The following is a 9,832-nucleotide window of genomic DNA, read 5'->3' on the forward strand; positions in this document are numbered from 1 at the left end:
GCATTTTCTTTTTGCTTTAAAGTTCTATTTTATTAATATAAAATCTAGTAATCAATACATATAAAACTATTGTAAATATAGTAGAATGATTTTTACAGTTGTTATTAGGAGAGAAAAACAATATTTTAAAGGTTCTAAATATATTGTGGTTGATTTATTATATATATTTTTTGTTAGGACTTTTAATGAAAAATGTGAAATTAACATTTAGTAGTTTTTCTTATTTCAACATTTATTTACTAAAAAAATTGTTGAATGTATAAAAAAATAAACTCATTTTATCCATCAAAATTTCTCAAATCTAATAAGTGATCTAATTTTTAATAACTTATAAAATACCTTTCACAAATTCATCAAAGTTTAAAATTGAACCGAAATAATTAAATTATTAAAAAAATTTAATCAAACTTTGATAGATACTTTAGTAGACCATTTCAAAGTCTGCAACCAGTTCGGAAAAGTTTCAAAGTTTCAAAGCAAGTGTCATTTCAAATATACAGAATATAAATATTATGGGATTGAAAATGAAAGCAATTTTCTTTTATTATATAATATTTTACATTTTATTCAAGTTAATCGAAAAAGAAATATAAAAGAAATATGCAAATGCGATGTGTACTTAAGAGTTTTCAGTTTTCAATATATGCTCCAAACTACAAAAACTAATTGTAAATATCTTAAATCAGTGTATACGTAGTTGATGCATAAAAACTAACTCTGTGAAAGTACTGAACAAAAATAATAACAAGTACAAAAACTAATTGCTCCAATTTTTTTTTTTTTTTTGAAGAATAATTGGAATGTATATAAATAATTTTTTGTGTGTTTAGGTTATTACATGTTCTTAATTATTGGCAACTCTTTCTTGAGAAGTTTTGGCTGTGTTTTTCTTTATTTTATATTATTGTCGTTATTTTTCTTAAATATGTTTTTGACTTAAATGAATGATGAGTTTGGATTGGAGGCCTAGTAGTGGCCATTTTGCCTTTGGAGAATGTTGGTATGATATAGAAGTGTTTATTGATTTGTTTTTGTATTTGAGATTTAATTGTGTTGTGCCGAAATGCTGCCGAATTTTTTTCCCAAAAATTCAATATGTAGAATTAGTACACTTACCTTTATTACAGTAGTCTTTGTATTCAATAAATGAACTTAGTGATTTACATTTATATATGTTACCCTTATTATAGAAATAAAACCTTAGTTACTTATAAGTATTGTAAATTGAACATTACATTAGGTGCATGTTTTAAGGATGATTTAGACTAATGCATTACATGACACGACCCTTTATAAACACATTGTTAATTAGGTAAAAAAAAAATGCAAAATAATCGAGATTGGATGTACTGGAGGTTCGAGGGTCAATGGGATATTAAGACAAGAGTTTCCTGCAAGGATTGGAGGCGTTTATACAGTTGCAGTTGGTAATCCCATTTTATGGATGGTAATAAGTGAGGTGTCCATGTAATCACAAGAAGTGTCCGAAAATCGAGCCTTCTTAGACATCGATACAGTGAAACTTCATTTGTGCAAACATGGGTTTCGTGGAAAATTATTACGAATGGATACATCATGGTGAAGCTCGAGTGCCAGTGGATCAAGCCACTCCATTCCGGTAAGTTTAGAAGTTCACACCTTATCAATTTCTGTATGGTAATCAATGCAATGATATGATAATCGATGCGAGTAGAGTACAATGTGAATGGGATAATATGAGGAAATCGCCAAACGTAGCAGCACAACAATTGTTTGACATGCTAAGTGCAGCTAACAGTGAACTGTGCCTGGATGCAAGAATCATTCAGTTCTGTCTGTTGTTGCACGATTACTACACATGAAAGCGGAGTACCATTTTTCAGAAAGGTGTTACGATGATTTTGTGCAGTTAGCAAAAGAAATGTTGCCTGAAGGCCATTCAATGGTTGATAATTTTTATCGGACAAAAAAATTAGTTCGGCGGGTTGGGACATACCGGTAGAAAAGATTGATTGTTGTCGTAATAATTGTATGATATTACTGGGGTGTTGACTCGGAATTCAGAGAATGCAAGTTATGGGAGAAGCAGAAAGACAATGAACAGCGGTGTGTGCATAAAGGGATCAAACTACAGTGACGTGTCAAACGATTTTTATGGGAAATTGGTTGAGGTTTTTGGAGTTAGAATATCCAGGCCTACCAATGAAGTGCACAATCTTATTCAAATGTGAATGGTTTGATCCTACGCCAAACATTGGCACGAAGGTTCATCCTAAATATAATCTAGTTGATATTAATCAAAGAAGAAGATATACAAAGTATGAACCTTTTGTTTTGGCAATGCAAGCTGCACAGGTGTACTATGTCCCATATCCATCGTTTAAACGAGATAGATGCGATTGGATGGCAGTGTGTAAAATCAAGGCTAGATCAGTTGTTCATAGCACTTGAAACGAAACAATCTTCTTCACCTCGCACTATCGGAGGCATTTCAAGAAGTTAGGGTTGAAACGCAACCGATGCAAGTTGTTGAGAGATTTAACAGATAGATTGGATGATGAAAGCCGATCTTATGTGAAATAGGACCATCAGATGATGAAGAGGAAGAAGATCAAATCATCATGGGTTCCTCAGAAGACGAATATGAAGAAGAGGAAACTGATGAAGAGGAGGAGGAAGCAGATGATATTCAAGACACTTAAAACTTAGAGCAATTTTACTGTTACAAATTGATAAATGTATATGTAATTAATATTATTAATGAAGAATTTCAATGGTATTAACTTTCTTTACTCATATTTACCACATGTTCTACAATTCATATAATTGTATAAATTCATTTTATCTAGGTTCTGATATCTGCAGTACAGATGGCTAGAGGCAGACCGTTTGATTCTGACGCGTCCGGCAGTGGTTCGCGTGGAGGTCATGGCCCTGGACGCACTGCCCGTGGACGAGGAGGGTCGATCCCTCGTCCTTCGTCAGGTACGTCTGGGGCTTCGTCATCTGCTCAGCGACCAGTACTGCCGCCATCACATCCTTCTTCAGGTACGTCTGGGGCTTCATCCTCTGCTCAGCGTCCAGTACTGCCGCCATCACAGCCTTCTGCTCCTTCCTCTTCTGCTCCTTCCTCTTCTGCTCCTTCCTCTTCTGGACCAGTACAGACTCCACCAGCTGCACAGTCACCTACTGTGCAAGGTAATCATAAATGTCATAACTGTCATTTTAATTATATATTAATTATCTAAAAATTTATAACATTTGTCATTTCTTTTGCAGCTTCATCAGATCCACGTATCACCCTCAGTTTGGTAGCGGGACAGTAAGTACTTATTCAAATTTTCTGCAGGCATATTTTGTAATTATATTTTGTACTTATTCATAACTGTGATGCTTTCGTGTAATTATATTTCACTTCTATTTTTTTTTCAGCATATATCCGTCTTCTCGAGCAGCGAGACAAATTTTGAAGATAATCAAGCTACAGCTGCATAAAGAAGGATACACATGGGATGCCGTACCACAAGAGGCGAGAGACTTTTATTGGGAGGAGTTCCAGGTACTCTTTGGTTTAAGTTATATCATCATTCAATGTTTACAATTCAAGATATATCCTTAGTGTTTAAACGCTATATTTCATTTTTTTTTGCAGAAACATTTCATATGGGATGAGGCCATTACGGCTATGCTGAAAGTAGCCTGGGAGAAGATATGCGCCGATCGATACGCTGACTTCACCTATAGGATGAGAAAAAGCGGTAAGAAGCAGCAGTGCGTGTCTCAGGAGATATGGGAGAGCTGGCAAAAGGCTTGGGAGGATCCTGCATTCAAGAGAAAGCGGGAGATATTTGCACAAAACAGGCGCAGTGAGACTGGCGGTGATGGAGCAGGACCTTCGCGACACACAGGCGGATCTATATCTGCTATAGAGACAGCTCGATTATTAGTAAGTGAACTAGTCCCTTTACAAGAAACTGATGTTTAATGAAAGGACACTATATATATTAATATATCATGCATAAAAATTCATTACAGGCTAAAGAATTAGGTCGTGAGCCCACACCGATGGAGGTGTTTACATACACTCACACGAAGGACCACGATCGTAATACCTTTGTCGACAGACGTGCGCTGAGCGTCAATGTAAGTAACAATGAATAATATTTACATTTACCCTCTAATCATTGCGAAGATGTACAAAGTTGAATATAATAAAGCTTGCAATTGCGTTGATTAATTAATTTTTTGTTTTCAGGAGAACTATACTACAGCTCGGGAGCGTATTGTTACTTCTCAGACCGATGAATCCGAAGCTGAGTCAAGAATTGACGAGGTAGCGCTTTATCTCGAGGCTGTAGGGGGCGAGAAGAAGAGGAAGGTATACGGCATCGGGTCTCAGGCATCACAGTTTTACACTGGCTCAGCAGCTCACGCTTCTACAGCCAGCGCAGCACGACAGCCGGAGCACAGTGACTCGCACTGTGATGATGATATACGGCTCAGCTTGCTGATCAGCAGAGACAGATTGCAGAGCTTAGAGCGCATGTGATGCGGCTGTCCGGTGAGCACCGTGCTGGTACTTCTCCTCTGATCCTGCGCCTGCTACAGACCGACATGTTTCGACGTCTCAGCAGCAGCCACTATCGGCTCCTGATCCCGATGCTGCAGACGATACCTTGGTCACCCCTCCTGGCGCTACATCACATCCAGCAGGTACTCCTCCCGGCGATCCGACATCGGGAGATCCGACATCGGATCCTGCAGATGAGCAGCAGCATATATAGATTTGATTTTGGACTTTTATTTTTTCATTTGTATTTTCATATTTTAATTTGTTCAGAACAATAAAAGTTACATTTTTATACTGTTCTTGAATAGGTTGTGTGATATATATGCATTTATGTCAACTTTCACAGGTGCAGAAATATTTTGGTTTCAAAATAATATTTAATTTTTTTTATTTTTTTTTTCATTTTTGCGACCGATTTGCGACCGATTTGATACCAAAAGTAAAAATTATGAATTTATTATTTGCGACCGATTTAAAACAATTGCGACCGATATTCTGCAACCAAATTTGCGACTGAATTTCCAATTAAACCACGACCAAAAATTGCAACCGATTATTCAATTTTGCGACCGATTTTATCGGTATCTAATTTGCGACCGATTGTCTCATCGGTCGCAAAATTATTTTGCGACCAGTATTTTTGCGACCGACAATTGTCGGTCGCAAATCGGTCGCTACATGAAATTAGCGACCGATATTGGCCATTTTGCGACCGATTTGTCGGTCGCAAAATGGCGTTTTTTTTGTAGTGTTACCTTAAAAAGTTATTGCAAAAGTATTCTATTAGCTTTTAGCTGTAGATATTTATACAGCGGTTTAAATTAAAAAGTGTTTGGTAAAATAGTTGTTTAACAAAATAATAAAAAATATTAATTGTTTAATTAGCTAAATTTGGAAAAAAAGCAACGTATATAATTGTTAAAAAAAATTTAATTAATCACTGTGAAACGCTAACTTTAAAGTATTTAATATTTCATAAAAAGTAAAATTAATAGAGATAGAGTTTTGACTTAATCAAACCAGCTCAAAAGTTATTGCGAAACACGACATTAGCGGGTTAACTTTTAACATAACCCTCAATTTTGCAAGCCATTTTAGGTTTCTTTAGATTTAAAAAGATTTTATACCATTTCAAGTCACTTAAAAGAAAATTATCACCACTAATTCAGAGGGGCATGCTGACCTAATTTGAATAAAAAAAAATGAATATTATATATCAGTTATAATATTCTTTTTTTTTTTTAAAAAAAAATTTATCAGTTATATTAGAACATTTATCTACCAAATCTAATTATGTATAGTAGATCTAATACTGTCTATGCACACTTATACATTTTTTTTTCAAACTCAATTTGTAATGGGGTTACGTGTTCAAATTAATCAAATATTTTATCTACCATCGTTTCCAAGCTAATTATTCTGTCTATAAAGGTGCAATTACTCACAATTAGTTGCATATATTTCATTGTTACAGGTTATTTATTTCTCAAAGTTCTGGGAAAGTATGAGTTCCGATCTTTCAGTAACATTAATCACTAAAAGGTAAATCACTAACAGGTTTTCAAGCTCCCATAAACCTTTTATTTTATTTGTTGTTATTTTGTTCTTAAAATGGTAAAATTTGTCTACCCAACGTGCACTAAGAGGCATAGACAGAGTTAGATACAGATTGATGCGATTGTTTTTAAACATTTTAACAAATATAAAAAAACTCGTTTATATGTTGAAAAGAAATAAATATAAATATAAACTTAAAATTGAAGTGTTCGTGCGTTATAATTTTTCAAAATTTGTAGGCTTGAAGGGAAGGTTGTGTTGATAACTGGTGGAGCTAGTGGTATAGGGGAGTGTACGGCCAGGCTATTTGTGAAACATGGAGCTAAAGTGCTGATCGCAGATATACAAGATGATCTTGGGCAGTCACTCTGCCAGGAATTCAGCTCTCCAGAAACCATTTCTTATGTCCACTGCAATGTAAGTAGCGACTCTGATGTAAAAAATGCTGTGGATTTGGCCGTCTCCAGGTATGGAAAGCTTGATATAATGTTCAACAATGCTGGAATTTTAGGTAATCCAGATTTCAGCAACACAAGAATCTTACCCACTGAAAATCAAGATTTCAAGAAAGTGATTGATGTAAATGTGTTTGGTGCTTTCTTGGGCACCAAACATGCAGCCAGAATTATGATCCCAAACAAGAAAGGTTGCATATTATTTACTGCAAGTTTAGTTTCTGTTTGTTGTTTAGATTCTCCACATGCATACGCAGCATCAAAACATGCAGTGGTAGGGCTTGCAAAGAACTTATGTGTAGAATTAGGGCAATATGGGATTCGAGTTAATAGTATTTCACCATTTGCTGCTGCTACTCCTATGCTAAGAAATGCTTTCGGAATGATGGAGAAGAAAGAAGCTGAGGAAGTGATTTCATCAATAGCTACACTGAAAGGAGTGGTATTGGAAACCGAAGATATTGCTAATGCAGCTTTGTTTCTTGCAAGTGATGAATCCAAGTATGTTAGTGGAATTAACTTAGTGGTTGATGGAGGTTTTAGTCTTACTAATCCTTCACTTGCAATAGCAATGCAAAGCTTGTTTTCTTAAGATGGAGAAATAATTGCTCAAGGTATTATGCACTGGTTATCAATAAATTTTTATAGTTCTTGCTCTATATATGTACTATTTTCTCAATATTATTATCAATAAAAGGAAGCATTATTCTCACCCATTGAAATTTTCTTCATTTCTATGCAGTATCAAGATAGTATGTAGTGGTTACTAATATATTTCCGATGATAGCCCTTCATTTTGAATTACATTCACAAAATTAATGATAACATTTACGTTGAAAAGGGCTCGAATTCGATACCTCTCACTTCTTACATCTTCTAAGAGAAAGGTAGAAAAACTAATCAAATCACGTCTGATTTACATTTTAAATTTTCCTTTGCTTTTTAAGTTAATTGATTACTTGATTCAAAAATACAAATTCATAGTCCTAGTCAATGTAAAATTTCTAATTATTAAGATCAAATTAATTTAATTAAATTGATCACAAACCTAGTTAATTAACTAAGATCGATTGAAACTTGAACTTGATAAACTACTAAGTAAAATTAATTACTTAATTTAATTTTAAAATATTTAATCGATTAATTTTCTGTACGCAATATCTATGTTTAACAAAGACACGTAACCAAACGTTATTTGTTTGTTAAACCAAATATAAAAAGGTTAGTTCACTAATTTACAAAATCTAAATTGAAGTAAATGATAGTGGAGAAACTTAAGAAAAAATTAAAAAAGAAAAAAAATAGAAAAAGAACGGATAAAAATTTTACCGTCTGAATATGATTTTTTAATTATTATTTCTTCTTCTATCAGGATTCAACGTTTTCTCACAAATTAGGATCATCTATAGTGATTAAGTAACAATAATTAATTAAACACATTTAGATATACCATAATTGTAAATGTATATACAATTTCGCAATAGATCAGACTGAAATCTTTCTCTCAATAATAAAATAAATAAATACATAACAGTTTGTTGGAGGTTTGAAGCGAGGTCAGCTTTATTTAGAATTTCTATTCTCAAGAAACCTCTCTTATATTGTTGGCCTTGCTGCAGGTGGGCTGCATCTGTGTTTCGTCTTTTGATTTTTGGAATTATGACATTTTGGTTATTAGTTATGTTAAGATTTTTGGATAGTCTCTGTCTCTAATGTATTTCCAATTTGGTGTTTATGATGTTTTGCAAAGTTGGTTTTTCACTTCAATTATCCAAGTTTAGTTGAGTGTAAATGGGTGACACAATATTTATTAATTTTTTTATTTAAATTATCCAGGTTATGTTGGGTGTAAGTTGGTGACTTAATGGCTTGCAATAGTATTAGGATAAAATAAGTTTTTTATGGATAATATTATTTAATAAAAATAATTTTTTGCTAAAAAAAAAAAAAAAAAAACATTTATAGCACCATTTAGTTATAGTTTCCTCTGTAATTTAAAATCCACCAATGCCTTAATCGCGAAATATCAAATAAGCTATTACAATAACAGAATAAAAATAAATCTTTGTTTGGATGAGAGTATATTTTAAAAGGAAGGAAAAATAACTATGAGAATATTTCTCATAAATAAAGATGTTTTCCTTTGTTTAGGAAAGGGAAGAAAAATATTGAAGGAGGTACTCCTTATAGTATTATATCTTAAATCTCTCCAAACATTAAAATACCCCAAATAATGGAGGAAGTGAGAATTTTATTTATTTTTCTGAAATTGCTTAAATTCCAATTTTCTTGATCAGCAAAATTAATTTATTTTATGTATTAAAACTAAAAATAAAATTAGCAAATTCAAAATTCTAAACTCGAGCCAATAGGCTTCTCATTATCAAAAACTACTTTAAGATGTCAAGGAAAAAAAACCTGGAAAAACCTCAGATAAATATAATAGACCCTCTTGAGATAAGAAGATCAATAAAGTTACACAACCCTTATATCAACTAAAACAAGAAACACAAATTTAAATCAAGCCAGGAAATCAGCATTCACATTCACCCCTTTTTAGCAAAACCATTTGCAAATAATTTTGCTCTATGAATATATGCTTGAACTGAATTGAGAAAAGTCATTCATACAGGTTGTCAAATCTGTTGAATGAAAGCCATCATCTCCAGGTCTATTTTCTTTATGAAGAAAATTATAAATGTGTCCTGTAGAATGCCAAAGTTAAATACTTTGTCCAATTTTTTTTTTTTTAAAAAATACACTACTTTCTCCCATAATTTTAATCCTGTTACAGTACTTCTATCCAATTTAATCAATTTTATACGTTGAATGAGTAGAAAAGGACACAAAAACCTCTTCCTTAGAATTATAGCCCCAAAACCCTTGCTCCTCCTCTGATGAGATTTGGTATTTGGGGAAAAAATAAACCCTCTCAATTTGTTCATTGAGAATAGAACTATTTATATACAACTAATTACAAGTATATATATCTAACTATCTAATAAATCCTAACACTCCCTCCTCAAGTTCTGCATTGGCATGCTCAACTTGCACATAGATAAACCTATATATATATAATCTTAAAGCAAAAAATAGTTTTAAAATGCTACGTGGCGTTCTGCTTCTTTAGCAATATATTTTTCCTTGTTTTAAAAATTTTTGAGCTTTTCTATCTATTTTTTCTTTTTTTTTTTGAAAATTTTTGAGGTTTTTTTTTTTCTTTGCATAAATATCTTTTTTTTTTTAAAATTTAAATTCTATTATATGTTAT

At 32.9% G+C, this 9,832-nt stretch overlaps 1 non-coding gene across 1 annotated transcript; it reads left to right on the forward strand.

The window, feature by feature from the left end:
- Positions 1-6,053: 6,053 nt before the first annotated feature.
- LOC105635864 (short chain aldehyde dehydrogenase 1) lies at positions 6,054-7,159 on the forward strand. The gene is made up of 2 exons (XR_016318701.1): positions 6,054-6,091; positions 6,346-7,159. It is a non-coding gene; the product is annotated as a short chain aldehyde dehydrogenase 1 (transcript).
- Positions 7,160-9,832: the final 2,673 nt, after the last annotated feature.

This window comes from Jatropha curcas, chromosome 11 (assembly GCF_041381405.1).
Source record: "Jatropha curcas cultivar XTBG-Jc1 chromosome 11, XTBG_Jcur_1.0, whole genome shotgun sequence".
Lineage (NCBI taxonomy): Eukaryota > Viridiplantae > Streptophyta > Magnoliopsida > Malpighiales > Euphorbiaceae > Jatropha > Jatropha curcas.